Consider the following 26,015-nt stretch of genomic DNA (forward strand, 5'->3'; position numbering starts at 1 on the left):
CAGTATAGAGTATTTTCCTTCTCTTCTTTTACAGCCTTTAGTTTTGGTTGTTTTCTAGTCATTTTCCTGTTTTTGCGTTGGCTTTAGTACCCCTTTTGATGAAACTCTCTCTCACTGCAAGGGGTATGACATACTTGGGGGCCCGTTTTTACCCAGCATGCTTTACTGCTGTAACCTCCTCTCCCTGGTGTTCCAGTCTCATGGTTTTCTGCTCAGGCCATCTGGCCTATCCTCATCCAAGGACTTGCCTTTTGTGCTGGGGACTGAATTTAAGCTTTGCAAATGCTAGCCATACTCTGCTACTGAGCTACTTCAGCCCGGTTTCTTTTTTGTTGTTGTCTTTGTTTTTTAGGTATCTGGCTGCTTTGCACTGTGCTTCTTGTTGTCAGTCTGATCCTTCATTAAGACATTTAGCTTCTTTCATTCCTGGAGTCCTGAGCTGTGTGGGTTCTGTGCCACCACCGTGGGTCATTTCCTTCATCACAGTCCTCCATGCTCCAGAAATGTTCTGTGCCTCCTTTCCCCACCTACTTCTTTCTCCACCATCTTCCAGTTTTCTGGAAATGTGGGGATATCTACTAAGGTTGGATGCTTTTTCTCCTCCAAATATCTTATCTTTCTCCTCCTCCTTCCTTTTCTTCTTCCTCCTCCTCCTCCCTCTTCCTCCTCTTCCTTCCTCCTCCTCTTTCCTCTTCCTCCTCCTTCCTCTTCCTCCTCCTACTTCTCCTTGTCCTCATCCTCATCCCCCTCCTCCTCTTCTTACATCTGTTTATACTTTAGTTAAATGAAGTCTTTGGGTAGGAGGAAGTGAGTGAACAAAAGGTAGTCATTCTACCATCTTAACCTGGAAATCTAGCTACCTCATCAGTAATTTTTTTTTCCTCATCAGTAATTTAAACCTACAAACTAGAGGATCTAAGCTTTGCAATTTAGGCTTAGAATAATTTAATTTTCAGTGGTTTCATAACTATAAACAATAAACCCTTTGAAAATTGTCCCGACCTGCATGACATCAACGAGGGCGGTGAACCTAAGCGAGAAGGAATGAAGGGACAAGAGACACAAAGAATGACAGCAAGACAAGGGTTCTGATCAAGCTGCAAATTTTTATTTTTCACACAGGGGTATTTATATGCTTGGAATAAGGAAGCTTTTTCATTGGCCGTTAAGGAAGCTTTTTCATTGGCCATAGCAGTGCAGGATGTTTACTTAGGGCAGGGGGAAAAGGGGGAAAGGGTGGTCGTTAGCAATTGCAGGATGTTTACTTAGGGCAGGATGAGAGTCGGATTCTGTAAACTCAGCCTCAAGATGTTCCAGTGAGATAGTCAAGCCTATTATGTTGAGAGACTCAACTTTTGGCTCCCGACAGAAAATGGCTTTGATGATAGCATCTAAAAACCTGCTATGAAGCTCATCTTTGCTATTTACTAATTAAAAAAAATGGTATTGGTCCTGGGGTTTGAACTCAGGGCCTGGGTGCTGTCCTTGAGCTTCTTTTGCTCAAGGCTAGTGCTCTACCCTTTGAACCACAGCTCCATTTCTGGCTTTTTTTGGTGATTAATTGGAGATGAGTTGCATTGACTTTTCTGCCTGGGCTAGCTTTGAACTGAGATTCTCAGATTTCAGCCTCCTGAGTAGCCAGGACTATAAGTATGAATCACTAGTGTCTAGTTTAGGGCTTCTTTTTTTTTTTTATAAGAACACTAATCTCCTTCTTGTGGGCTCTGCTCTCAGAGTCTAATCATCTCTCAAAGGCCCTACCTGAAAATACCATCAGAGTGGGGATTGGTTTCAAATAATACTTCAGTGTGGCAAACACATTCAATTGAAATCCATCTTCTTGTGAAATGAGTATAAGGAGAAAGAGAAGACCAAGACAGCCACGAAGGCAGGTTCTCACACTCTTCCAAAAAGTTAATAGCTTTTTCCAGATGCTAACTTCCTCCTCTGCTCTCTAACATTATTTATTTGGAACAGGTTTTTTATTAGGATGGTGAAATGTGGAGTATCTTACCAGGAGGGCCTTTTAAAAGTTGTACATCTAAAACCCCACAGATTGAAAATGGCATGCAGAAAATTTCTTCTTTCCTCCTTGAAAGGGCTTCTCTAACCTTTGCAATTCAGTGGCTGCAGCTTGTTTTTGAGGGGGGGGGAGGGGACATGTATGGGAGTGACTATCAGCACATCTTTTTAAAAATTTATTTTTACTATTACAACTTTATTGTCTTCAGTTGTACAAGAAGATGTATTTCAAGTCAACATGCCAGCTCATGAGTACAATACATCTCTATCAATGTTACTCCTCTCACTCCTCCCATCTCTCCCAACCCCACCCTCTCTTTAATGTTCCTATTCCCTTTTTCAATTATGTACATTGACTATGATGACTACATTCTCTTCTCCTCATTTGTTTGCTCCTTTCTCCTTGCACACCCCCCCCCCAGTCTACCCAGTACCTCAAGTACCTGCTCCCTACTGGTATATCTTGACATTTAAACACCAGCTGACATTTAGCTGAGTTATTAACTTCTTTACCCAGAATGAATCTTTTTTCCTTGTTCTCAATTGTCTGTAGGCTTCAAAACAAACTAGCCTGTGCCGGTTTAAGCAGCTCACTCCTGTGCAGGAAGGTGGGAGATGAGAGTGTTGAGTATTGACAGGAGAAAAGGCTATATATTGGGAAATTCTGAGCTCAATATTCCAGGTGACGATAAACCTAAGGGAAACGGTTAACACTTGTTTTAAGTCCTGTTTGTGCTTGTTGTGATTAAATGACAAGTTATCCTTTTTATTGAAAGTATTAACACTCACTTTGAGTCCTGTTTATGCTTGTTGTGATTAAAAGACAAATTATTCTTTTTTATTGAAAGTGTGTCAGCCACCTTTCCAACTCTAGGATGTTTCTTAGTTTAGTTTTAGATTTTTGATTGCAGGTTATTTACTTCTTGGGGACAGAATGGCAAAGGTTGTTAAGATTTTTAGGTCTGTGATGTGAAAATTTAGGTTTTCAGTGTAATCCTGCCAATGATGAGGCTGTAATCCAATACACGGCCAGGATGGAAGTCTCGAGTTTTCTTTCAGTAGTATGCAGACACATCTCTATATGTGTCGTCCTTGTATGCTGGTCTTGGGCTTGGTAGAGGCAACTTGAGTTGATGTAAGTTTTACATGCTAGCGCAGACAGATTACTCTGGTGGCTTGCCGCCTCCTGGAACACACAGATACATGTACATTCATGTACACAGGACCAAGTGACACTGAGATTAGGTTACCAAAGTGATTTTTGTCTTGCTTTCCTTCTGTCTGTCACCTCCATGCTATGAAGCGACCAGCCATTTCATAAGCTTCTTTGTGGAAAGGTTCAAATGGATTCAGGTTCAGAGTGAATTCGGGGCAGTAAGTGTCATCGCGTCAATGACAGTGCAGCAGCCCTGAGACTCTGGCATCTGCCAACCACAACATGGATGGATTTCTTTCCTCCATTGAGCTTGAGATGTCCGTGTTCCCAGCAGACATCTTGGCTGCAGCCTGTTAGAAGGCCAGTCTTGCACTGCAGAGCCCTAAAGAACATAGCTTAACCGGGCCCCGATTTTTGACCCAGAAACCATGAGATAGTAGATATTTGTTGTCTTACTACATGAACCACCAGTGCTTGGCAATAAAGTTTTAAAATCAGAGAATCTATTATGTGTGCTGCTGCTAGAGAGCGGTAAGGAAGACTCATTATTTTTTCTTTTGTCAGTCATGGGGCTTGAACTCTGGTCCTGGGCACTGCCTCTCAGCTCTTCAGCTGAAGGCTAGTGCTTTACCACCTGGGTGACAGTGCCACTTCAGGTTTTTCTGAGTGGTTTATTGGAGATAAGAGTCTCACAGACTTTCCTGCCCCAGCTGGCTTTGAACTGTGATCCTCAGATCTCAGCCTCCTGAGTAGCTAGGATTATAGATAGGCATGAGCCACCAGTGCCCAGTAGATTCATTTTTAAAATCCTACACTACCTTTTCCAAGTTTATGAATACCATCTTTCTTGTAGAGCATTAAAAATTGTTAGCAGAGGAGAAAAGGGAAATTTGAGGAAAGATTGAACCTAAAAGACACTGATGATTAAAATGCAGCCCCTTTCAGCCACAGATGTCTCCCGTCTGTACTCCTAGCTACTCAGGAGGCTGAGATCTAAGGACTGAGAGTCAAAGCAGCCAAATGCTTCTTTTCCGTAACACCTTCACTGCCTATTCAACCAGTGAAAGAGTCCAAGAGACGTGTGCACGAGCTATCCAGCAATCAGCTCAAAGCCCAAGGGAGGAGATAAGGAACAGCTGGTATTACAAAAGCCACCCTCTGAGAGGACCCCTTGGACTCGGGTTTGGGTCCTTCTTCTAAAGGAGTCTTTCTTTCAGTTTCAGATAAACCCCATTCTGTCTGCATAAAAAAAAAACCAGCCTGTATAGACAACTCCAAGGGACTCTTATCTCCAATTAAACAGCAAAAAGTTGAAGCTAAAGGTGCGGCTCAAGTGGTAGAGAAAGAGCTTTGAGCCAAAAGACCAAGCAAGAGGCAAGGCCCTGAGTTTAAGCCCCAGTACTGGATACACACACACACACACACATGCATGTACCTGAACCTAGCATGACAAAAATGGCGCTGCCAATCCTCTCAACCTTGTGTCTATAAATGAACATCTTTGCCTCTAAAACAGGAAGGAAAAGCCAGATGCCTGGTTCCATCCATGTGCCTTGGAATGAAGATGCTGGGCAGTCTTTAGTGAGAAGTGGGGTTGGACAGATGGGCCCTTCATGCTTTGAGGTGCTGTGAGCTAGATGCTGGAGCCAGGGAGTGTTCCAGAACAAGAAGGAAGAACAATAGAATAGAGGAAGTAGAGATGACACTTCCTCTTCTTTCCGCGGAGCTTTATCTTCTGGTGCATTTCTAATGCTGGTCCAGTGTGGAGAGCCTACAGAGCTGAGGCTGCTTAGAGTGGGGTCCTTAACTTGGCCTGAGATAGTATTATGAATTTCCAGAATTCACTGGCAAAGAGGCAGCTTTTGGATTTACCCTCTTTATATTGCACGTAAGTAAAGCTACTCTTGGGCTGATATCTGAGATGTAATTGCTTGGCCTATGGCGATGGCTTCACAGCTAGGACACTTGCACTGTCTTGATGTATAGTAAGGTCTGAAAGGTGGCTCTTGAGAGAGAGTTTGCTTAGCATTTCCTACACCTGCCGCTGTGCAGTCAAGTGCTTTGGGCTCTCTAGTTGGGTTGGGGCAGTGAAAAGAGAAAGCGGTGGCCATCTGCTTTTGCCTTTCTCCGATGGAGGCTATCCCGAGAGCTGGAGGTTTGGGGGGGGGGAGGGCTGCAGACCATGGCTGGATGAAGAAAGTGGCAGACAGCGTTTGTTTGGGTCCTGAAGGATTCATTTGGAGAAACAGTCTGTGGCCACTGTTTAGAGAGGTTTTTGTTTTTGTTTTTTTGTCTTCTTCTCTTCTCTTTTTGAGAATCTCCCTTTGTATGCAGAGAGCTAGAGGGAAATTTTTGCTCTTAGATAAAGGTCACAGGCTAGACAAAATATCCATGGTATGAAAATGAGGGCTAGGTATTGCTTCAGAGACTTTTTAGAAAAGGCATCTATGTGCTTGGCATTCTTTCATTGGTATATGGAAACAAACTTAATTATAGGGTCTGGGTTAGAACCTGCCAAGGCATCTTTAACTGTGGTAGTGGACTTTATTAGTTTTTAGATGCCAATGAATTCTTAGTAGAGTCTTAGGAATCCTTTAGTAAGATACAGAGTGTGATTTCTCTACAGTAATTATTTGACTTAGACAATGGGAACAGAAAGAACAGAGGTTTCTGTGTGTTAAGGTGAGGAGAAAAAAAAAAGATCTAAGCGTATACACTTGCTGATATGTTTGTTCTTCTCCTTTTACATTTCTTTCTTTCCCTATCTTTATATGGGGAGGGTCTTTTCCATAGAAGGTCTGCACATGACTATTTCAAGCAAACTGCATTAAGCAAACGCATAGCATCAGAGTATGGAAATAGGAAGTTCTTCCCTGAGGTGGTTTGCTGTGGCAATAAGAGATAAGAAATTACTTCATGCCTATTGCTTGAGACTTTCCTTTTGACTTGTGTATCTTCCTTGAACAGCTCACTTCTGCTTTCCATCCAGCTTGGAGACTAGGTAGAATGAGCTGGTAACCAAAGCATAGCCTGCAATTTGCAATAGGTTTAATATGACAAATAGTGAGTAGAAGAAAATTCTAAGAATAATTGCACTTTCCAGTGTTAAAGAAAACTCTGCAAATGTGGGGGGTGGAGGGGGGAGCAGTTACTGTACTTCCATGGTTAATGTCTTCTTCATCACCTACACACGGTAATATTTGTTGAATAAATGAGCGAATGACTGGGGTTGTTCATGAGCATGGAAGTGTAGGCATAGCTTTTATTCCAGTTATTCATGCGCTGAAGGAAGTACAAGTGGTAGAAACTCAGTTTGAAGTAGAAGAGGATATGAAAATAAGAGAGATGGCACACGGCTCTGGGTCAACAAAGTAAAAACGTGGCTGTATGGTTGAGTTGGAGATGGTGGAGGTGGCGGTGAAGGCGATGGAAGGAAGGGGGGTGGTAGAGGGGTCTTCGGGGTGTGGAGAAGGTGATGTTAGAGACAGTAGTAAGAGTTGCTGATGGCCATGATGGTGATGGTGGAGATGATTGGGGTGTAGGTAGAGAGGGAAGAGACAGTGGAGATAGGGGCTGGCGGAGATGATGGTGAGCATAATGTTAGTGATGAATGAGGGTTGCCGGCGATACCGGTGGAATGGTGGAGATGGAAGAGATGGTCTGAGAAGTGGTGGCAAGGGAGGTGAGGAGGGAAAAGGTGGTGGGCACAGCCAAGAGAAAGGATAGTCGGCAGTCCAACACATGTGTTCAAATCCGTGCCTCCCACTTCCTGCCCTGACAAGCCCTGGCTCTGTTACGGGGTGGGGGTGGTTAGAACGTATCCATCTTTTTTGTGTTGCCCTGCTGGGACTAGAAGTAGGATTGCCAAGCACCCGCCGGGCCCGTGGCTTCACTAAACAGCAGCCATCAGTGTATTTCCTTCAGTGTTCAAATCGTCACAGACTTAAAAATGTAAACACGAGTTCATCTTTGATCCTCTTTTTGTGTGTGGCATTTTCTAATTTTAATAAAATGAAGATTTTTTTCTTTTTTTAAAGACTCATGCTACGATGCTGGGCACGGGTGGCTTGGGCCTGTGATCCTAGCTTCTCCATAGGCTGAGACATACCAGATCATAGTTTGAAGCCAGCCTGGGCAGAAAAGCCCATGCAAATCCATTTCCAATTCACCAGCAAAATGTCACCCTGGAGGCATGGCTCAAGTGGTAGAGTGTCAGCCATGAGAGAACCAAGCCAGGTAAGAGTGCGAGGTCCTGAGTTCAAAGCCAAGTACTGGCATACACACAAAGGAATCATCACTAGGGTCAGAACGTATGTTTCAAAACCTCACGTGGAGCTTAGGACCCCTGTAGGGCCCCTGGGGATGTGATGGGCAATGGAGGGCTCACCTTCATGAGCAGGATGATTCCGCTAGCAAGGAGTGGAGGAATGTGACCTCACTCCCTCCATCATGAGAGGACACAGCAGCCATCATTTACAAGAACCAGACGCTCATCATACGGCAAATCTGTGGGTGCCTTGGCCCTAAACTTGACAGTCTTTCAACTGCCAGAAATAACTTCTGTCATTTGTAAACCACCCTGTCTCTGGCATTTTGCTGTAGTGGAAGGAATGGACCAAGACAACCATTTATTAAAAATAAACATTATAAGCCTGGTCATCAGAATGATGACTCCGCTCCCCCCTCCCCAAGCATGTCTTAATAAGGAAACACTATCAATAGAATAGTGTTTATGGAAATATTCTCCTATTCTATTGTTGTCAAAAGCATTTAGATCACAACCCTTTCAGTGACACAAAAAAATACTCCAAAAAGTGAGAATGAGGTAGAATACGCTAAAATCTTTGAAGGGTAGATTTAGAGCTGATGGTTAATTCTGTCTCTGGTCTCTTTTTCTTAATTTTTAATCAGCAAAACATACTTGCCTACTTTAAGAATATGAGTACCAAAAAGTTCTAGAAAATAATAAATGAACAAAAACTTAGCATTCCTTTAGTCTTTTGCCAAAGATAAGTCAAAAGTGTACGTGTGTATGTGTGTATGTATGTGTGTGTGTGTGTGTGTGTGTGTGTGTGTGTGTGTATTGTGCCAAAGTTTGTGGTTCATTGAAATCTAAGAAATAGAACTTAAGGGGCTGGGAAGGTGGCTCAGTGGTAGAATGCTTGCCTTGCATGCATGAGGCCCTGGGTTCAATTCCTCAGCAACACATTAGCAGAAAAAATAGGAAGTGGTGCTGTGGCTCAAGTGGTAGAGAGCTAGCCTTGAGCTGAAGAGCTGAGGGGCAGCGCCCAGGCCCAGAGTTCAAGCCCCACGACCAACAAAAAAACTCCAAAACAAACAAAGAAAACAATAAAAATTACCTGAATGTTAGAGGTAGATTTTCAAAAAAAAAGAAATAGAACTTAAAACTTATGATATTTAGTTTTCACAGAGGAGTCCCCTTTGAGTGTATTTTATTCTGTCGGTTGTGGGGCTTGAACTGGGCCTGAGCGCTGTCCCTCAGCTCTTCAGCTCAAGGCTAGTGCTCTACCACTTGAGCTATAGTGCCACTTCTTGTTTTCTGGTGGTTTATTGGAGATAAGAGTTTCATGGACTTTCCTGCCCAGGCTGGCTTTGAACCGAGATCCTCAAATCTCAGCCTCCTGAGTAGCTAGTATTACAGGTGTGAGACTGTTCCAGAATCAGAACAAACAAGGAGACTCATACCCAGGGCTCTTGGGTCTGATTAATTCCTAGAATCAAATGAAAATGTGTTGTTTTCCTTGAATGATTATATTGGATGGCTTTCTAGCAAGTTCAGTAGTTAATCTGGCAGTTCATGGGTTTACATTGCCCAGCATTAATGTAGTTTATTTTTAAAAGGAATGTCAAAATATCTTTATCATGTTGGTATAAGTGGGGGAAAAGTCAGAAATACATTTTGGAAGAATTAAGATATCATTGATCTTGGTCTTGCTGTCTCTCAGTGTCTCTCACATACCACTGTGGAGTCCCTCATTGGAGACTAAAAGAAAAAGTTTTGGCTTATAAGGATTGTTTAGAAATCATTGAATAACAGGTAGTTGTGAGAAAAAAAGGTATAGAATTTAAAAAATTTGAGCAAAAAAAGATCCCTCCCATGCGACACATGTATAGAATATACTTGTTGAAGGGTAAAAGCTAGCCTGCTAAAACTCACCTTCAAATTGCCAGATTATAGATGAGCTTTAAAAAAAATTTATTTCTCCACTTAAAATACAACCTGATAGTCTGTGAAAGTCAGTTAAAGTTAAAATTGAAAGCCTTTGTCAGACAATAATCCAGTATGTAATATTATGAATTAAAATAAGAATAGTAGTATCAAAGAATTGCAAAGTCCATAGCATTTCCTGAATTTATATAGTACAGGCATTAATAACAAAAACCCCCACACCATTTACTATATTGTAGGCAGTGTGGCCAGCACTTTATTTTTACACTTGAGTTTAATTAACATTTAGTTGTATTTGGATTTACAATTTCAGCCACTATCGAAATAGTCCTGTACTGTTATCTTCTTGAAAGGGAAGCTAAGAGATAAATACTCTGTTTTCCAACAATCCATTTAGGCAGGGGTAGCTGTGGGATATAAATCTAGATCTCTTGTTCCCCAGCCAGTGGTCTATTTCTCTCTACACCATCGTGTGTTGTTTTCATTCACATTCCAGATTTTCTTCTTTAACCTGGCACTTGGAGGCCAAGAATTAGGCGAACAAGGTTAAGAAGGAACTGATTCGTTTTTGGGTTTGAAATCTCCTTAAGTAGAATTCCTTTCCACTTCCTTACTGAGAGGGTGATGGAAAGGAATTTTCTCTCTTCCGTGAACGGCCTGTCCCTGGCGTGACTGCACATGTGCGATCGTCAGTAGCACCTACCATGAGCAGCCCCATGGCATTATGGTACCAGTGCTGCTCACCCAGCAGGAATTCAAGGAGGCAGGAGGGACCCACAGAGCCATCCTTTGTGCATCCACAGCCCCAGTCCAGAAGTAAAACAGTCCCATCACAACTAGAACCCCTCATGCTGGTTATACATGCCTTACCTCAGTTGAAAATATCCAGTTTCTGCTTTGAGTATACATGAAGCCAAATAGATGGGGCTCGATAGAGACCTGTGGTACACAATAGTTGTGTGCTACTAAGGAAGGCCTAGAACTTCCTCATGCTTGAGTTTCCTCCAGTACAAAAGCTGAGAGAGAGAAAGAAATACCTAAGTCATGTATTTTGTTGTATGGATCAAATGAGACTCAATAAATATGCTTTGAAGAATATGCTCTGAGGAAATTATAACAAAGATACTAATGGACTTTCTATTTTTATACCCCATTTTAAAATCATCTAGCACCTCAGTTTGCATATAAGTGCTTTACTGAAAGACATGAATTAGATTAGAAGTAGTGGGTGTGTATGTAATAGAACGAATTGTGCCTTTTCCTTAAAAATAGATCTGAAGGAGGCTGAGGTCTGAGGATCAAGGTTGGAAGCCAGCTGGGATAAAAAAAAGTCTGAGGGGCATCTGGGTTGGTTCCATATCTCAGCTATGGTAAATAATGCTGTAGTAAATATAGTTGTGCTGGTAGCTTTAGTATGGTCTTGTTTGTGATCATTTGGGTAAATGCCCAGAAGTGGGATTGCTGGGTCATAGGAGATGCCCCTCAGTAGATGAATGGATCAAGAAAATGTGGTATATATACACAATGGAATTCTATGCCTCCATCAGAAAGAATGACATTGTCTCATTTGTTAGGAAATGGAAAGACTTGGAAAAAATTATATTAAGTGAAGTAAGCCAGGCCCAAAGAAACAGAGGTCCCATGGTTTCCCTTATTTGCAATAACTAGTATATGTCTGAGACAAGCAGAAAAGGTTAGATAAGTTGATGTTAGGAAAATGAACCCCAAGATAAGTATTCAAATGTTTTATTTCTTTCATGCAATTGTTTCTAACATATTTATAAGACGATTTCTTTGTTGCTTTGTATGTTCCTCCCCCACGGTATAACCCCTGCTTTCACTGTATTTGATGTTGGTATAATTTGTGGAGGCGAAGGGAAAAAACAAATAGTTTAAATAGGGATACAGGTGGACCCATTGCAATAATGAGATGTACAAGTCGTTATGTCGAGAAAGAACTTTACAGGTCGGGGGGTGGGGGGGGTATGGGAAGGAATGGGAAGGGGAAACAAAGGAGGAGGTAACAATGCTTGATAAGAAATGTACTCATTACCTTGCCCGTATAATTGTAACTCCTCTGTATGGTATCTTCACAATAAAAAAAAATCTGAAAGATTCTTACCTGTAATTAACCAGAAAAAAAGAAAACCAAGAATAGAGCTGTGGCTCAAATGGTAGAGCACTAGCCTTGAACAAAAAAGCTAGAGGATAAATACCAGGCCCTGAGTTTAAGCCCCAGTACTGGCAAAACAAACACAGACACAAACAAAACCCCCCGATGATCTTAAAGTCTAGCCCCTAACAATGTCCTTATTTGAAATATGGCCATTGTGGATGTGGAGGCCATCCTACAGAGCTGTGAGGCCTAATCTTATGTCTGTAAAGAAGATAAGCAGGTGACCAGAGAGACCACAGGAAGGACGCCATGTCAGGATGAAGACCAAGATTAGAGGGATGCAGCTACGATCCAAGGATGCCAAGCTTTGCCAGCTATCACCAGAGCCCGGAAGTCTCCGCATCCTCTTCAGGTTTTAGCTAGAGTTTGGCCTTACTGACTCCTTGACTCCTGGCCTCCAGTACTGTGAGAATAAATTTCGGTTGCTTTCAGCCACATAGTCTGTCATACTTTGATACAACAGTCCTAGGAAATGAATTTGGAAGTTGAGGAATAGGAGTCATTTTAACTGCTGGTCACAAGCCCCTTTCAACCTTGCTGGCAAAGCCTTCTGGGAACAAAATCCAGCATGGCTCATTTCTCTGACTTTAACCTGTGGTGTGGGGACTCAGACAGTAGATTCAGTTCATCATTGAATGGGAATGCACGAAGACACTGCACAATGAAGCATATTTATAAAATGAAAATCAGGCTCTTGTGAGAACCACAGAAGGGCATCCTGTCATAAATGGAGTCTAGCTAGAATCCGGATTATTGTGCCAAGTGTGGTCATTTGCTAGATTTGGAATATCAGCTGCTCTTTGCCATTCCAAATTGTATAATGAAAAAAAAAACCTCAAATAGTCTGACTTGGAAATGGATGCAGCATTATGGCACTTGGTTCCAAAAATAAAATGTAACACTCCAGTCTAAGAAGATAACAAACAGAACCTCCCAATCAATATGTTAGATCATTTTAGTGGTTTTGTCTAAAATTGTTGATCACTTGAATATATAAATATAGATGGTACCTACCTTGGGATGTGTGTGTGTGTGTGTGTGTGTGTGTGTGTGTGTGTGTGTATGCACACTCATTAGTACTAGAACTTGAACCACACTTCTGCTGACTTTTGCTGGTTAATTGAAGATTAAAGCATGAGAGAATTTTCTGCCTAGGTTGACTTCAAATCTCAATTCTCAGAGCTCAGCCTCCTGCATCCTGCCTAGAGATTTTAATGTCAGCATAAATAGCCAGGATTTCAAACATGTTCTTGGATTTCTCTGCAACTTGAGTCCCTTAAGTCTCCTTTTTAGCAGTGTTTAAATTACATTAATTTGTATTATTGTAATTATCGTTAGCACAATAACATTTTTTTAGGAAAACGTCATGGTAGGAGGGAAAATTAATTTAATCTGTATAAGACTCAAAAAATACTGTTACTCCCTTTCTCGATTCATGTTCAAGCTTCTTTAGGCTTGTTATTAAAATTTTTTTTGGTTGGTTGTGGGTCTTGAACTCTGGGCCTGGGTGCTGTCCCTGAGCTCTTCAGTGCTAGCTCTACCACTTGAGCCACAGCATCACTGCCGGCTTTTTCTGTTTATGTGGTGCTGAGGAATTGAACCCAGTGCTAACGCATGCAAGGCAAACACTCTACCACTGAGCCACCTTCCCAGCCCCATAGGCTTGTTATTATTCTATGAAATATTTTTTCACAATATTTGGCAAGTTTGTGACAGGATAGATTCTTTCACAGCTGGCCAGCCTAGAAGTTTGTTTCCCTGATTTTCATGAAGGAAACTACTTTCTTAGGCATTCTATGCCCTGGTCACTAGAGCAGAGAGGAAAACCACATAGTTGCTTATAAGCAAATAGATAAAATGATAGGTTGTTAGATAGGAAGATAGACAGATACATACATACCAATACATACATACACACACGGGGAGATACTGAACCGTGCAGCAAAATAGGAAGAGAGCTCTTAAGAAAATTTAAAACGATACAGAGGAGCTTCAACTTGACATTGAAGCGATTTCATCCTCTCTCCTTGTGCACACTCTCTGTATGTGTGTCTCTCTGTATCTCTGTCTCTCTCTCGTATTTCCTCCTATAGAATATACAGTAATTCTGTTTCAGGTGTCACAGAAAGATCATTAACTCACTTATGAAGTCATGTTGTAAACAGGAAACCTTGAATTCCTTGAAAAAAAGTAAGCAACTTTCTATAAACATCCATTGCAGACTTCTTGCTTATGATTATTCTGTTTGAACAGTTCTGATTGCAACATAATACTGGGGAATTTTGTAATAGTTTTATAGACCTGTAGTGATATTTAGAGTCTTAACAAATTCTTAAGCATATTGGAAGATTCAGCAACACTAGCAAATGAATGGTGATAACATGATGTTGTGTTCATTTACTTAGAGGACTGGCCATTTAAAGCCAGTTTGTTCTTTCCACTCATTAAAAGTGTGAAGCAACTTAGTCTTCTTTTCTAGTTCCTTGTTAGGTCATGCATCCCAACTTTGCAGAGTTGTTTTCATTAGTGAGTATGAACTTTAATCCCACAATTCGGTAAGGGCTCATTTATGAACATTTAGCATCTTCCAAATGGTAATTGAATACCTAATATTTTCTAGGTAAGGTGTCATCTATTTCATTACACCAGAATGGATGAGATAATTTTTGAAATCCTCGTAAAGTCACACGACCGAACCTTGCCTCTTCGTGGCTAGGTTCAGTTATAGCCATTTTGGATCTGAACTTGAACTCACTTGATTAGTATGGTCAAGGTTTTCCAGCTAGAGCTGGTATTGCTCTAAGATTTCTGGCACTTGGATTTTCAACTTGATTAATCAACCAGAGCAGCTTTTGCATAGGTAGTGGAGACTTGAAAGAGGGACTGTCCAACAAGGTTTGTGCTGGCCGCTAGAGCATTACTTAGTTTGATTCTGTGAACAGCTTCAAGCATTCCAAAGTTATGTTTCAGATCAGTTGTCTGAGGAGAAACACCAGGCCCCCAGATACTCCAAACTAAGAAGTCAACACAGGGAAAGAGGCACCAAGAACTTAACACAGTTTGAATAAGTGAGCTGAGCCAATTAGGCCGAATGATTCCTGACCCCCTGGGAAGTGACTTTGCTTTCAAGTTGGTAGTCCTGTTAGAAAGAGGATCCCTGACCCCAGGCGTGGTCATTTTCATTTTGCTTTCACCCTTTCTGTGCACTGCGCCCTTGTGCCACTTTAGCAAGAGGCCTTCTTTCTATGCTGGACAGAGTTCAAGGATTGCCATCTGTCCCCTGCTTCCTGTAACCTCAAGTTTCTCACTGTGGTGGAGGTGGCTCTTTTGCTAAGGAATGGTTGATGAGGCAGGAAAGTGAGAGCCATTGAGGTGACCCTAGAGCAAAGGCGGACATTCGAGTTGAAGCAGGCTCAACATTCCTTGTGGTAGCTCTTCCAACCAGGTCGTGTGCATGCCCACACCCTCAGGACCTCACGGCCCCTAAACTCAGTTTGCAATGTGGTTATCCCTGGGAGTTAGGGTGCACTCAATGCACGGCACCATCTCCAGGGGAGGTGTACCTCTTAATCAAATAACTCCAGGAAGTGTTATTACTTAGCTCTCTTCAGATAAGGAAACAAGCTCAGAAAGCTTGAAGAACCGGATCAAGTTCACATATAAATGGTGTTATAAGGATTCCAATGCCGATGTTTTGATGTGGGAGTCAGGATGCAAAGCTGGGTCTGTCCAACCTGAAATTCAAATATGGAGCTTCCGTGAGAGGTAATAAATAGATAATCAAATAGGATGATACGAGGATGTGACTTCATTCATCTTTGCCCCGAGTTCTGGAACTCAGGGTGCCATGTAAGCCCATTTAGTCCAAAGGAAACTTCTTTGGGTATGTAATCATTTTAAGAATGTTGGGACAGATGTTCCTAAGCACCAAGGGAAATCTTGTTTCTAAAGCATTTCAGATCAAAGCGAAGGGGGAAGTCTGGGACTAAGGGTGATGGGGATATTTGTTTCCAAGAGTTCAGACTGGAAAGTAGAAGGAAGAGGAGCTGAAAAGACAAATACTGGGGCTGGGAAGGTGGCTCAGTGGTAGAGCGCTTTGCCTTGCATGCATGAGGCCCTGGGTTCAATTTCTCAGCACCACATAAGCAGAAAAAGTGGCTCTGTGGCTCAAGTGGTGCTAGCCTTCAGCTAAAGACCTTAGGGACAGTGCCCAGGCCCAGAGTTCAGGCCCCACAACCAACCAAAAAAAAAGTAAGTACTTTGAATTCAGTCTCACTGTGAGCTTACATTATCAACTCTATTTCCTTTTTCAGTTTAAATTCCCTAAAACGATTGTTTTTCTTCAGTACACCTATAATGTATTTTATTGTCAAAGACAGAAAAGCGAAGAGAAGAGAAACATTTCTCATGCCGCTCAAACCTTGATATAGCCTTACTTCACATTTGGCCATAAAATCTTCAATGCTTTTTTTTCCTTTTATAAAACATGTGTATATTTACCAAAAAATGAGCTCACAGCATGCTTGGATATTTTAGATAGAATAATTGACCCTCTGGGGGGTAGAGAGACTAAACATTTTGAATGGGTAATGAGCAAATGTGTGAAGGAAACTCTTTCCTATAACAGTTGACTACAGGAAAGTTCAGATACTATAGGAAAGTCCAGATACTTAAGTTAGCAAGTATTTCCCAGAATTGACAAGTCTAAGAAGATTCCTGGAAAAGAAGTACTGAAGTTAAGGAAACAACAAAAAGTTGCAGTAAAAAGACGGAAAGACTTCCCCCCCCCCCCCCCCCCCCCCCCCCCCCCCCGCCCCGCCCCACCCCACCCTGCCCCTGTATAAATGGGAATAGGCAAGGATGTTTAATTAGGTAATTTGTTTTGAGGGTCAGAAACATAACCAATGGTAACAGCTATTGGAGATTATCCTCAATTGACTTGTATTTCCCTGGTGACTCTGTTTTGGTTCTTGGAGGTTTTGGAAATTGTAAGGGTCTGATCATAGCTGTTTCCTTTTTTTGATTTCTTTCTTTTTGTAAGACATGGGACTTGAACGCAGGGCCTGGGCACTGTCTATGAGCTTTTTTGCTCAAAGCTATTGTTCTACCACTTTGAACCACAGCTCCTCTTCCAGTCTTTAGATGGTGAGTTGGCGATAAATGCCTCGTGGCCTTTTTAGCCTGGTCTGACTTCGTACCATGATCCTCAGATCTCAGCCTCCTGAATAGCTAGGATTATGGGCATGAGCCACCAGTGCCTGGCTCTGCTGTTTTCTTTAACCTACTCTCATCGTAACTAATATAAAATGATAAGTTACCTGACTATATAAGGAGTATTGAGGGAGAAGTAATTATACAGACATTCTCCTGTGTCCCCAGAATCATCTCAATTCAGGAAAGTTTTGTTGTGGAAAATATGAAATAATGATTAAAATATCTTCAGTATCTTCCTAATTTATTGGGATTGCTGGACATACTCATGAAACATTTAACTCAAAGACTCAAAAGCTGGAGTCAGCAGGATTCCAGCAGGTTTCAGGGTTACCATCTGGGGCTTGAACTCTGGGCCTGGGCGCTGTCCCTGAGCTCTTCATCTCAAGGCAAGTGCTCTACCACTTGAGCCACAGTGCCACTTCTGGTTTTCTGGTGGTTCATTGGAGATAAGTCTCATGGATTTTCCTGCCTGGGCTGGCTTTGAACTGCGATCCTCAGATCTCAGCCTCCTCACAGGTGTGAGCCACCCGCGCCTGGTGTGATCCTTCTTTTTAAAACACTTTTTTTTAATTGTATAAAACATGTTTCGTTATGACACTTTCATATATGTTATAAGAGACTTCCAACATATTCTTTTCTTGTTCCCCTCTTTCTGGTCCTGCTCCTCTTTTCCCAGTTAGTTTCCCTTCTACTGAATATCACCCTCCTATTTTTCTTCATGTTTTCCTTTCTTCTTTTTCATCTAGATACTGCACACAAGAGACATGAATGAGATTCAGACTGAGCAGGAATTGGTAATAGACGTTTCAGTACCAGTGTTGGCATTATTCCTTGTCTGGTCATTTAATCACTGGCTTTACTTTTCCTGATGGCCTCTCACTTCTGGTGGACACAAAGAGAAAGCCCGAGGCATTCTCAGGAAGAAGGAATGAGAAAACTTGAATTCACACACTCCATTAAAGGCTCCAGAACAGACAGGCATTGGCCTGGTTTTCATCCTTATACTGGGCCAAGAGCACTCTCAAAGTTTCCATCCGGGTCCACTCTAGTACCTTCTTATCCTCCGTATTGATCACATCCTCCATCCTCTGATTATCCCTTCTGCGCACTTCAAGACCCTGGGTTCTCTGCCACTTCTGACTCTCTGAGTTGCATTCCTCTTAGATTTCACCTGGAACCTTTTAACTATGGCATTCTGTCTGGTTTGATTCTTGGCTCCCTGTGCTGCTTAGAGAGTGTGTTTTGGGAAATTCTATAATTTCAGTCATTGTCAACTGTTATTTCACAATATGATCATTTTTCTAACCTTCTCCCCCCTTTATTGAGACAGGGTTTTGCTCTGTCTGGCTCCAACGTATGACCCTCCTACTTCAGCTCTCTTAGTGCTGGGATTATGGGAATATACCACTACACCTCGCTTCTAGTGGATTTAACTCTAGATTTCAGGTATTTTCTTGCTAGCAATTCCCATCCCCACCCCCATCATTGATATTATTTTAGCCCAAATGTGTGAAGAGAGATATATTGCTTAAAAGACTGATTGCTCTCCTTATACTCATTGGAGCATACATAGAGAGTTGATGAAAGCAAATAAAATCAGCCAAATTGATTGATTGATCGATTGGTCTGGGTGCTGTCCCTTAGCTTTTTTACTCAAGTATGATGCTCTGTCACTTGAGCCACAGCTCCATTTCTAGCTTTTTGGTGGTCAATTGGAGATGAGTCTAGTGGACTTTACCTGCCTGGGATGGCTTTGAACTGTGATTCCCTAGATCTCAGCCTCCGGAGCAGCTAAGATTATAGGTGTGAGCCATGAGGGTGTGGCCAGATAGATAGATACAGATACAGATAGATAGACAGATAGATACAGATGGGTAGATAGACAGATAGATAGATAGATAGAGTCTCTTTTCTTCCCTTATTTAGGGGTTAACATTGCCTGAAAGTGCTTCTTGCAATCTCCATTGGTCTCTTAACTCTTTTTGTTCTAAGGCAGCTTTGTGGCCTCATCCTCTTTCTAGCCAACCTGCTCCTTCTGGTAAGATTACCCTTCCTCATTCTTCTACTTCTTGCCTCCATCAATGACTGCAGGGAATCCTGGTTGGAGCCAGTGTTTGTCCAGAGGCTGGGCTGACTGCCCCTTTGCTCCTTGACTACTCAGCCATGTCAGACTGTTCCTGCTGCTAAGCCCCAGCTTTGCCTGCTCTCTACTGTGTGTCCTGTCTTCTGGTACAAAGGACAGCCTGACATTCTATTGTTCCTTCAAATGTCATTGTATCGTCTGAGACTTTGAATAAAGATGATGAAGATCTAAGCTTAGAAAGGTTTTTTTGTTATGGCATAGAAATAACTTATTCAACCAGCCACTGGTGGCTCCCACTGAGCTATTCAGGAGGCTGAGACTCAGGGGCCTGAGATTTGAGGCCAGCTCAGGAAGAAAAACTTGAGAGGTTCCATCTCCAAAATAACAGCAAAAAGCCAGGCTGGAGGTGTGATTCGAGTGATAGAGCACCATCCAAACAAGCAGACTAAGCATGAAGCTCTGAGTTCAGGCACTGGCATTGGCAAAAAAAAAATCTGTTTGCTCTCTTTCATGTTGGAAAATCTAGAGAAATGTTTTGTATTCACATTCAGTGTTTGTATCTTTTATATTTTGGCACCAATTCAGGGTTTGTGCTCGTTAGACAGTCTATATCTTAAAAGCTGGTGAGGAGGAAACTTTTCCATTTTTCTTTTTCTTTCTTTTTTTTGGTAAGTTGTTTCATTTTTGTTCTAGTTCAAGTCTTTGAAAAGGAGAACTTCTTCTAAATCTGAAATGCCTGTTCTCATGCCAACTCCAAGTTCCGGCTGCTTTACAACCGATGGGGTGTGTTCTAGCACATTCTCTCATATTGACACAAGGACTTCATTTTGCCTATGGCAGAGCAAATAGTAATGCACCTGTGGACAACGCTGACCTGTGTGCAGCAGGCAACTAGTAAGAAGTTGAGCTCAGGGTCGAGCTCTGTTTACTGTCTGTTTATTGTCTTTTGCGTAAGGTTCTATCACCTGGTCTTCATGCATAGCTTGTGTCTGTAGATCTACCATCCAGGTAAAGTTTGAGTTCAAGTCTATCTTCTACTCCTCAGTGTTTCTCAGTCTGGATCTTCCAGGGGGGTATCCCTAACCTTTCAAGGATAGGGAGGCCCTTACGCATTGGTTTTTGATGTCCAGTGCTAATGATTCAGTAGACAGAGTCGCAGACACCAAGCACAGTTTAGGTGGGAGAGCTAGCTGATTGTGTTTACTCTGACTTGCCATTTGCTGGCTAGGGAACGGAGATCCAAAGAATTTTTATGATTTCCCAAAAGTGTCCTACTCGTTAGTGGTAAATAACCAGTTCATTTCATAAGCTAGAGTTGTTTCTCATGAACATCAGAGTTAAATCTGAGTTAAAATCAGTATATTCTTCGAGGTGAGTGGTCTTTCAAGGCGTTAGGGGTTACTAATATCAACAAGTGAAGGAGCCAGTCAGATCCTTCAATCTAAGAAAGAGCTTATTAAGATTGCCAAGCCATTTGGCCCACAATGAATAAGTGCTTGGCCTAGCCCTTGAAATGACTGCATCATTTCGTACTGCAGATTCTTTAAGCTTTCCTTATTTAAATGTCTTTCTTTGTAATGAAGTACTCTCCTTTGCACTCAAAGATGGTAGATTTACTTCATCCCCCCCCTTCTCTCCCTCAATACTTTGTTCATCAAGGTTTTGTTAGCACAAGATATTAGGGTTGAGGGAAAATGCAAATGAGCTGGCTCGTTTGAGCATCTGCTTCAGGAAGGTTCAGAATTGCAACAGGAAATGAAAGAAGATCTAGCGTAGCTTCTTGTATTTCCAGAAGGCTGGAAGGAGTTATTTGGGGTTAAATACTTGGTTTGCCATTTGATCACATTCCCTCCTATTCTCCCCACCCACCATCCTCACCAGGACTGCAGCCCGACAGCTTTGAGATCAGATGACTTACATGTCAGCCATCTTGAGAGCTCTGGGTCACACATTTCTATCGACAGCTTTTCCTCACCTGGTGATATTCCTGTTTTACAATAGAGGCCTGGCCGGGTCTCCTGACTTTCTTGTGCTTCTGTCTGCTGGTTGGCAACTCTGATCTGTCAGAGTTTGTGCTGTCAGGGCGTTTGTGCTGGCCTGCTAGCCAATGGGCAGGTCAGTGATTAGAAATCTGCATAGAAAATGTGGGAATTCAAACAGAACAACTGAAAAATACACGAGTCTCCAGTTTGATTTGCTGAAGGAGAGCTCTTCAAGTTTTTTGTTGTTTTTTTTTTTCCAAAACATTTTAGTCAGAAAAATTTTAAACGCACAATCAGACCAAGTGGCTCACGGATTGGCTTAGCCATCCAGATAAAGATTTGTCTTTCATCATTTCAATCCAAGATGAATTGGTCATTAAAAAAAAAGTTATCACAAGATTGAGCCAAGGACTAGTGTTTTTACCTGTAATCCAAATCTGTGGGAGGCTGAGAAAGGGAGGATTGTGATTCAAGGCCAGTTCTCCCAGATGCTTCTCTGCTTCTCAGCCCATAGCTGGTCAGAGTGGTGCATGCTTGTCATCCCAAACTGCAAGGGAGGCCAGGATTGAGAGGATCACAGTTCCAATCCGTCCTGGACCGAAAGGACAGTGAGACTCTATGATCATAGTACCTGCCTGGGACAGGCAAGGACAGGATTACAGCTCAGGCATGTTGCTGCAAGATAACCAGTGAAAAACAGGGCTGGAGGTGTGGTTCAAGTAGTAGAGTGCCAACCTAGTTAGTGTGAGGCCCTCAGTTCAAACCCAGTATCATCAGAAAAGAAAATTTTAAAGTAGTTGGCCAGGTTGGATGCTGTACAGGGAGAGAAGGACAAAATACTACCTTTCCTGATCATTCATCTGCACCTGTCCTGATATGATTTAATGAAAATTGTAGCAGAGTTGTCTTGGTTAGCAACTACAGCTTTAAATCTGGAAACAAAGGTTTCTTTGTGAAGGTTGGCCTTCAGCCAGTAGGCTATAGAAAGTGCTTTGCCAACTACCAGGACTTTTTGTTTTTGTTTTTTGCTTTTTCCTCGCCAAGGATGAGAAGTAAGGGGGTTGTGATGAAGTCAAGAGGAAACAGAAATTTCTGAAGGCTCAGTTCCGTGGATGAACACACATACAAGAGGTTACTGGAAGACAAAGTCCTGGGATTGGTTTTAATGTAACATTGCAATAAAACTTCCTTAGGTAGTGTGTCAGTTGAAACAGAGGCTGTCACTTTATAAGTCCTGCTGGTGTTCTGTTGAAAGAAAGGTTGTTTTGCTCACCATATTTTGGAGAGGGGAGTGGCAGGAATTGGATCCCTTTTGTCTGATTGGTTTGCTTTTATTTTAACTGGATTTTGCATGTGTTGTTGTTGGCTACAGCTGTGGTCTATCAGGATTATTCCCAGGAGGAAGTAATCTGGTGGGAAATACCAAGAACTTCAATTGTCACACCACAGGGACTGAGGAGGGACTTAATCTTTCCACCTCTTCTTGCCAGGGGTCTGAGAGTGTGCTTCTTGGGACCAAGGTATGTGGTTCTGTGTTTTTAAAAACATTTAGGTTCCCTGTGAGCTGATAAAGGAGTTTTGACAGCTTAGAGTCCTGAGTCAGGTCAGGAACGAGTTTGTGGAAAGAAAACAAAAATTCGAAACTGGCATTGTGTTGACTTGAGAAATAAGAGGATAATTTCCTGGGCCCTTTCCGGTTGTATTTGCTTCTTCCTTAGTCCGGAGGTGTGTGGAAGGCTTTGCCAGCCAGTTGAGCAGAGGATCTGTGACAAAGCCATCTCCTTTGTCTCTCACGTGACTAATCTAGGAAGTCATGATAAAGTCACTCATGTGAATAGTGACCTAAAAATAAAGTGATAGAACTAGTTATATCAATATATACTCACTTAACATAAGTAAATATGTATGTGTATGTATAGATAGATATTCACTTATGTTAAAAATGGTTCATCTAAAGAAAATATCTAAGTGGCAGTACAATTAACCTGACAGGACAGAATTTAGTATAACTGCTGTTATTCGAATCCCAGAAAAACACTACAGTTATGAGGGAAAAGGCTTACATTGGTCAGCCCTTGTCTGTATTGCCAGCATTTAATTTTGTTATTGGCATAAAATAGATGCTCAGTAAATAATATTTGTTGGCTAAAGAAATCTAGTTTTTTTTAGTAACGTTATTTTTTTAATTGGAAAAGTAATACATACATTTAAAAGGCTAAACATTATAAAAGAATGCACTACAAAGGTACGTTTGCACGTAAGACTTCTGGGCTCCCATACACAGGTCTCCAAACAGCAACAGCTGCAACTGCTTTGCACAGTTTTCTTCTACAAGGATCTATGAATATTTAAGCTACCAGCCTGTTGGGTGTGTGTGGAAATGCATGTACACATCTAAGTGTGCATGTAGATATGACTCATATGTATGTGTATACAGTTGGCTCTCCATATGCACGGGTTCTACATCCAGAGATTCAACCATCCCAGGAGAGAAAATAGTTTTTAAATGTGTCTACTGAGTATGTATAGACTGTTTTTGAGGATCATTGACTAAGCAAGGTAGTGTAACAAAGACTTACGTAGCAGAACTTATAATGTAAGGCCTGTATGGATGGTGTGGAAGTTTATCTGACATACTTTATATTGATTGATTGATTGGTTGGTTGGTTGGTTGTATCAGTCATGTGGCTTGAACTCTGGGTCTGGATGCTGTCCCTGAGGTTTTTTTTTTTTCTTTCTCAAGGCTAGCACTTTACCACTTGAACCATAGCTCCATTTCTGGCTTTCTTTGGTGATTTTTGGAGATAAGACTCTCATGATTTTCCTGCCTGGGCCAGCTTTGAACTTGATCCTTAGATCTCAGCCTCCTGAGTAGCTAAGATTATAGGCATGAGCCAGGGGAACCAGGTTCATACTTTGCCTTTATATAAGGATGTGACTATATGAGATTTAGCATCTGATGGAGTCCCTGGAACCAAACCTCCATGGGTAACAAGGGATGACCATGTCTACAAATATATATATATACACACATACATATATATGTATGTGTGTATATATATACATATATATGGCTAGTGAAGGAAATCTACTGACTATTTTGCATCTGACTTTTGCATTTAATAACTGTCTTACAAGTGTATTTTGAACATTGCATTCAATAAATGAAAAATTGTATCTCGTTGATATTTTTCCTGTTCATTCTTTGTGCTTGAGATTGGTCATCTTTTCATATGTTTATGAGCCATTTGTGTTTCTTTTCTATGAACTGCCTCTTAAGTTCTTTGTCAGCTTTTCTATTGGTTTAATGGTCTTTTCTAGCTGATTTCTAAGAGGTCTTTATATATTAAGGAAATGAGCTCATTGTCAAATGGGTTGAAATACTTTTCCCAGTTGATCATTTGTCTTTTGACTTTGTATGGTATTATATGTTCTGTGCAGAAAAACAAAACAAAACTTTTCATGCAGATTATGTTACTAATCTTTTGGGAATTTTAGGTCTTGTATTGTTCAGAAAAGCCTTCTCAACTACAAAATGAAATAAATTTTCCTACATGTACTTTTAATAATTTTATGATTTTTGTTTTAGGTTCTCTGCAATTTATTTCAGTGAAAGGTGACTTTATTAGATATTTTCCAAAACACTATTCAATTAAACACGTCCCGTGCTTCTTTGGATTTGAAATGCCAACTGTTTTGTATTTTAAATTTTGATGTATTTAAGCATTCTTTAACATCTTCATTATTATGAAAAATTACAATGATAAAAATAGAAAAATACAAATTGAGTCCTAATGTTATCTATCACTTAGTTTCAGATCTTTCCACATGCTTTTTATTTTATTTTATTTCATCTTACTTTTGTGCTTGGACACAGGCTCGGGTACTGTTTCTTAGCATTTTCACTCAAGGCTGATACTCTGCCACATGAGTCACAGCTCCACTTCTGGTTTTTTGGTGGCTAATTGGAAAGAAGAATGTCATGGACTTTTCTGCCTGGGCTCCAATTGAACGACTGTCTTCACATCTCAGCTTTGTAAATAGCAAGGATTACAGGTGTAAGCCACTGGCTCCGGACTCAACATACTCTTGTTACTCTTTACCACCATCTGGTCAACTTTAATTTGAAGAAACCACAGTCCTTGCGACGCCTTGATTTTTGGTATTCCAGTGTATGTTTTAGCAAGCAATAATGCAAACCGTCCATTTGGATATGCCCATTAGTGAGTGGGAAAATAGAGCAAAGAACATAGCAATTGTATTTCCCCTAACTTTGGCTTCCTCCTGTCAGAGACCCTCTGGTGCAGTAGAGGACACGTGCCAAGGGGTCCTCCTCTGATCTCCAAGAGCGAGGGAATCAGGCTGTGTATCTACTCCCCGCCTCCTGCAGGGGAGGGAGGAGAGAACGGCACGCACAGTTGTGTGGATCCTCCATCTTCTATCGATGGGCACACACTGGGCCGGAGGAGGTGAAGGGCGTTGGTAGTGGGAGTTGGAAGTGTGGTAGGCATCAGAACTATTGGAGGAACCAAGGGCCTGTGAATGCAGAAATGAGAAACTCTGCCAGCATACCACAGTACCGTTCTCACATCCGAAAAGTGCCCCAGTAATGTCAAAAATAGTCCCTGCTCAGAATCCCTAAGTGGTTCCAGCATTTGTGCTGCTTTGTTTTTTAGTAAGTTGGAATTGGAGTACAGTTCATGTAGTATGTTTATTAATATGCTTTTAAATTGCTTTTAAATGAGAGGTTTCCTATTTCTGCGTGTCTCCTTTTCTCATTATAATTATAATAATCATTATTATTATGTAATTATACAAGGAGGTGATATTCTATAAGTAGGGTTTATAAGTACAGTGCTTCTTAGTCACAATGCTTGGTACAGTGCTTCAATGTCACCCCTTCTTTGGTTCTCCTGCATATCCCTCTTTGGTTGAGACAGACAGTGTTCATAGCCTCAGATTTGTGGTCCTCTTGCCTCTGGCTCCCAAGTGCTGCGATTACAAATATGTGCCACTACACTTGGCTCCCTATTGATTTTTCTTTTTCCTTTTGGTCAGTTGTGGGGCTTGAACTCAGGGCCTGGGTGCTGTCCCTGAGCCTTTCTGCTCAAGGCTAGTGCTCTACCACTTTGAGCCACAGCTCTACTCCTCTGGTTTTCTGGTGTTTAATTGCAGATAAGAGTTACATGGAC

General features: G+C 41.6%; 1 protein-coding gene across 5 annotated transcripts in view; it reads left to right on the top strand.

The window, feature by feature from the left end:
* The window catches only part of Ipcef1 (interaction protein for cytohesin exchange factors 1), a 149,188-nt gene that overhangs the window by 12,048 nt on the left and 111,125 nt on the right, over positions 1 to 26,015 (top strand). For 3 of the 5 annotated variants that reach the window (XM_013026972.1, XM_013026975.1, XM_013026980.1), the window contains exon 1: positions 4,948 to 5,066. The exons of the other annotated variants lie outside the window; for them this stretch is intronic. The gene's annotated coding sequence lies outside the window, so the exon portion shown is untranslated. Of the gene's footprint in view, positions 1 to 4,947; positions 5,067 to 26,015 lie in introns of those variants that run through there. 5 annotated transcript variants of the gene reach the window in all.

Source organism: Dipodomys ordii, unplaced genomic scaffold, assembly GCF_000151885.1.
Source record: "Dipodomys ordii isolate 6190 unplaced genomic scaffold, Dord_2.0 Scaffold98, whole genome shotgun sequence".
In the NCBI taxonomy this organism is placed as follows: domain Eukaryota; kingdom Metazoa; phylum Chordata; class Mammalia; order Rodentia; family Heteromyidae; genus Dipodomys; species Dipodomys ordii.